A 6,000-nucleotide genomic window follows, 5' to 3' on the forward strand; every position below is an offset into this window, starting at 1 on the left:
TTAGAGAAATATAAGAAGGGGAATAAAAAAAATGAGAATCAAAAACACTAAGATAAAGTAAAAATACTACTAAGTGAGTGGAGGGAAGCAAACAATAGAGGATAACATAAAACAAAAGAAACTAGGAAAAGAAAAAGTTAATGCCCAATAAAGACAAAAAATGCATAAACAAAATCATGTGAATGTATGAAGGAGAACAATAAAAAATATCCTTAATTTTTTATACATAGCTTTCATTGTGTTGTGGTATGCCCACTGTATTCCCAATTTCTTTTAAAGCATTTTTATTATTTTTGTGAATTTCATACATGTATACAATGAAATATGTTCATATTTATCTCCCGTGTCCTCCTTCCAATTCTCCCATGTCCTCTTCAACAGGCCCCCTTCAATCTCATGTCTTGTTTTTTTAAATAAGCTGTTAAGTCGACTTAGTGCTGCCTGTGAACCTGGGTCTGGGGCCTTCCTATTGAGTGTAGGAAACCCACCAATGGCCACATCCTCAAACAGTGATTCTCCGCCCCCCTCAGCAACTATCAACTGCCAAGAGCGCCTCAGTAAAGGGCGGGCCCTGAATATCATCTATCCCACCTGTGCAAGACTTTTACCTGGCTTGATATTATGCAGGTAATCACAGGTACTGTGAGTTCATGAATATGATAGACATATCGTGCCCAGATATTTGGTGCAGATTAAACATACATCCTCATGCTTTCACGGCAAGCATTCTACAGCACTCCTCCCCAACCTCGTGCTCTTGCATTCTTCCCATAATAATGTCCCTCCTGGGTCTTGAGAGAGCAGTGGGTCTGCATAGATGTTCCATTTGATACAATGAGGTAAAAATCCCAATGAAGGTCTCCTAAGAGAAGGGCAGAGCTCTCAAGAGAAAATTAACAGGAAGACAATACGATGGCGCAGCTCCTTTCTGGGTTCTCAAACATTGGAGACTGCCCCTGGGTCATGCCTGTCTCTGCCTCCTCAGTGCTGAATTCCAGGTGCACGGTGTTATGTGGGCTGCGGTGCTGGGACTAAACTGAGGTCCTCACGTTGTCATGACAAGCACTTTGCCATCGGATTCCTGTTTCCAGCATGAGTGCTGTGTTCTTTCATGGCATACCAGGTATCCGGCCTTCTCTCTTGGAGAACTCACTAATACTCAATTCTTAACATGAATGGGTTCATTGGAAATTGGACAATGAAGATGGTCTATCTTCTTTTTTTCACTCCTTTACTGGAATAATCTGTAAAGGGACTTTTTTCCCCATTGACTTGGGTTACTGTTATGGTTTAAATATGAAATGCCCCCACAGGCTCATGTGTTAAAAGCTTGATTTCCAACTGACATTATCATTTGGAGAGGTGGTAGAAACTTTAGAAGATGGGGCCTGGATGCAAGAAATGGGTTACTGGGGACATACCTTTGCAGAATATCCCATTGCCCCCCCGACCCCCCACCCACCCACCCCCACCCCATTCCTTTCTTCCATGAGGTGGACCTCCTCCTCCTCCTCCTCATGCTATTGCCTCACCGTGGGTCTAGATCAACAGCACCAAGGGTGATGGACTGAATTCTCTGAAACCCTGAGTTAAAATACAGAATTCTTCCCGTAGCTGTTTTTGTCAGGCATTCATCACAGCTGTGAGAAAATGACTGAGGCTGTTACTGTCATGGACTGAATTGTGCCCCTCTTTCCTATTCCTCTGCTGAAGTGCTAGCCCTACAGACTGTGAGTGCTTGTTTTGGGCAGCATGGAGACAATTAAGGTGAAAGGAGGCCCTAAGGGTGGGGCCCTAATCCAGCAGCACTGGATTCTTTACGGAATGAAGGTGACATCAGAAAGTTTGTCTTTCTCTCCACATCCACACAGAAGGCATGGGAGAACACAGAGAGAAGGTGGCCATCTTCAAGCCAGGAAGAGATTTCACAGAGACCTAATTCTGAACACCATGATCTTGTATTTCCAGGATCCTAAACTGTAAGGAATGTGTTTCTGTGGGGTAAGCCATGCAGTCTGTGGTATTTCTGTAATGGCATCCTGAGCAAACTAAGTCGCTGTCGGTAGATTCATCCACACAGGGGATGAAGGTTACTGTTTGATCCTTTCTCTTTATTTACCAAATTCCAAGACAATTAATTTGTTTCTATCATCCTCCAAAGGTCACCCCATTGTGTAGATTCTTTTGTCATTATTGAATCATGGGTTTAAGGATAGTTTATAAGTTTCAGTCTTCACATTCCTATTCTAACACTCAAACTATTTCATCTTTGGCCAGGAGGGAGCCACTTCATGTTGGCACCAGAGTCCTTCTTTGAAGCCTCTGTATGGGGTGTGGCTGAACATTCCAGGTTTTTCTGGCCCTGGTATCTTACCTCAGATGGAAGATAAGCTATATTTTCGAGAAGCATGGGTTCCTGCCAATGAGAACAGGTATCTCAAGAAAACAAATTAAAGGCTAAGGAGAATTGATGCTTGTTCCTGGGATGGTTGTTATTTCTAGGCCAGGGTTGATGTGAACACACATAACACAGCTCACAAGTTCAAGAACACTTACCTGCCATGTGTAAGACCCTGGATTAAGTCCCCAGTACTGGAAAAACAAAAACTATAGATACTTCTTTCTCTCCCTCTCTCTCTCCCTCCTCTTCTCCCTCTTCCCCCCATCTCTTGTGTGTGTGTGTGTGTTACATGTATGACACATTTGACAATTCTGGATTCTAATGTCACAAAGATGATAGAACTATACTAGATCATTATTAGTCATCTGCTTTATCCTGGTGATACGCAGGAGCTTCAGAATATTATGAATATTCCCAACCTTATCTATAGTCACTGAGAACCATTCTAAAGGTTTGTACATGGGCTAGGGGTTTGGTTCCATAGATAAGAGTGCTTGCTGTGGAAGAATGAGAAGCTGAGTTTGAGTCTCTAGAACTTCCATAGAATAGCCAGGCACCCCCCCACCCCCCCACACCCATATATATGTACATATAAATACATTCCTATACCCACACATCCATATCCACATACCCACACACATCCCTACACACATACCCATATACATGCACACACACACTCACTTATATATACATCCATACACCCACACCCATGTACAGGCATACATAAACACATCCCTACACACACACACACACACACACACACACATCCATAAACACATACCCATAGACATACACACACACACACACACACACACACACACACATCCATATACACATACCCATAGACATACACACACACACACAGGTTTGCATGTGCAAGTCCATGTTTGGTCCCAGTCAATATTGTACTATTTCTTTCTTCCCTTGGTATGTGGCATTTTTCCTAGGAAGATGGGACACAAATGTTTATTCATTCCAAATAAAAGAACTAATAACAGGCTAGGCAGTGTTGGTGCACGCTTTTAATCCCAGCACTCGGGAGGCAGAGCCAGGTGGATCTCTGTAAGTTCAAGGCCAGCCTGATCTACAGAGTGAGATTCAGAACAAGCATCAAAACTATGCAGAGAAATTCTGTCTTGAAAAACCAAACAAACAAATAAACAGAACTAATGGCGGACCAAAGTAATAATACCACCCAAGTCCAACTTAGAGAACCAATGAAGTTGTCAGGGCTTACCTACAGGAATATGAGCGAAGGTCTACAGCAGCAGGAACCACCCAAAGGCAGCCAAATTACTGACAGCCCACCCAGTATAAGTGACAGCTCGTGGAAGCTGGAAGCCTTGATGCTCACTGAACCACTTGCAGGTGGCTTGACAGGTCTGAGTGTCTTTCAGAAAGCCTGTTGTTAAGTTCCCCTTTTCATTTCTGATTTGTTAATTTGAATAGTCTCTCTCTGCCTCTTGGTTAGTTTAGATAAGGATTTGCCTATCTTGGTTATTTTCTCAAAGAAATCAACTCTTTGTTTCATTGATTCTTTGTATTGTTCTCTTTGTTTATTTTGTTAATTTCAGCCCTGAGTTTGATTATTTCCTGCAGTCTACTCCTCCTGGGTGAGCTTGCTTCTTTTTGTCTAGAGCCTCTTGGATTAAAGTCCTGTAAACACTAGCGATAGGGCTTAAAATAATAAAGGCAATATACAGAGATCTCATTTTAAATGGAGAGAAACTGAAAGCATTTCCACTAAAATCAGGAACAAAACAAGGATATCCCTTCTCTCTATCCCAATCCATATAGTACTTGAAGTCTTAGCTAGAGCAATAAGAAGGAAATCAAGACTAACAGTCAGGAAAGGAAGATGTCGACGGATCCTTATCTGCAGACAATGTGATTTTTTTTTTTTGAATCAACATCTTTCTGTGTATCCTTGGCTAGTCTGAAACTCACTATATAGAGCATGTCTGGCCTCAAACTCATAGTGATCTATCTGTTTCTGCCTTCCAAGTGCTGGGAATACAAGAGTATGTTACCATGCCCAGGTAGGTGATAGGAATGAATGAATACATACATACATATATACCTACATACATACATATATATGTGTGTGTGTATACACATATATTTATGTCTCCCTAAAGACTCCACCAGAAAATGTCTATAGCTGACAAATGTCTATGCAGCAAAATGGTGGGGTAATAGACTTTATTTCTTAAATTGTGTTCTTTATTTCTAAACAGAATTTGTAAACATACAATGGAAGACATTCTTCAGATTTTGAAATCTCTTCTAGGCTAGCAACATCCCCTCCCTGTGATGTTGTCATTCATGGTGGGATATTCAAAGCTCTGAACTCAAATGACTTCAGAACTAGGGCTTGAGACACCTGCTAGTTCTGCCCCACATCCTGGACAAGCAGCATATTCCTTTCCACTCAGCCTCAGTGGTCTTCTGGCCCAGCACACCCCCAGCCTTGCATGCTTTCAGCTTCGGGTGCTAACCCTGAACTGATAAAATCCACCAGCGACACCACACATCGAAGGCCAGCAATCCTGGCTGAAAACCAAGATGAGGAGGCCAGGCATGATGGGTGACTCCTAGTTTCTCCCACGTTGGCATTATGTAAGCCCCTCTGGAATTAGATAGCACTTGTCAGAGAAGAATCTGAAAAACGGAACTGAGGTTTCAGCCTCAATTTCCAATCTCCCTCTCTCCTCCAGCCATGTCGGTCCTCCCAAGGACCATTTCTCCCAAGAGAAGCCAGGCTTGTTCCAAAGTCCTCTGTATTTTGCCTCTTGCCCAGCTTTGTCCTGGGGCTTTCTGAGCTCACACTCTTATGTTGCATGCGTCTGTGTAAAATGGAACTACTTCATCAGCACCCACCCATCTCGCTTTTTAAACCTTTTTCTTCTGTGATTTCATACCGGTACATAACGTATCTTGGTCGCTGTTTACCTCCGCACCTCACTCTGTCATTCTTCTCCAACTTCCACTGAGCCCCCCTCCTTTCCCATCAAGTCCTCCCTCTGCCCCGCCTATTTTCATGACCTTGTCTGTGACCCCCTCTTTAAATAGGAATGACTACACTGGAGGGGGATGAGTCTCTCTTCTAGCAACAGTTAACTGCCAATAACTCCATGGGGAGGAGTGGGGCTTCGTGAACCCCTCCCCGTCCATGCTGGAATTTTGCCCAGATCTAGTCCTGGGTACCACAGCTGCTGTGAATTCACCAGTATGACTGCCATGTCATGACCAGAAGACCACACTTCACTCATCCCCATCCACAATCTTCTCATTTTTTTCCTGCCCTCTCTTCTGCAATATTCCCTGGGCCTTGGGAGAAGTCATAGAGATGTCACATGTAGGGCTCACCACTCACCAATCATGTATTCTCAAGACTCTGACCAGTTACGAGTCTCTGCATTAACTACTGCCCACTGCAAACAGAAATGTCTCTGACCAAGGACGATAGCCACACTAACATACTGAGGCAGTTTGACATGTCCCTTTACGAAACAATGGTAGTAGGTTCCCTGGTTCCCTGTTTGGGTCTGTGACCTCCCCAGCCAAGGGCTTTTGACCGGGTTTACAGTACCAGGCCC

The sequence above is a fragment of the Onychomys torridus genome, chromosome 4, assembly GCF_903995425.1.
Source record: "Onychomys torridus chromosome 4, mOncTor1.1, whole genome shotgun sequence".
In the NCBI taxonomy this organism is placed as follows: Eukaryota; Metazoa; Chordata; class Mammalia; order Rodentia; family Cricetidae; genus Onychomys; species Onychomys torridus.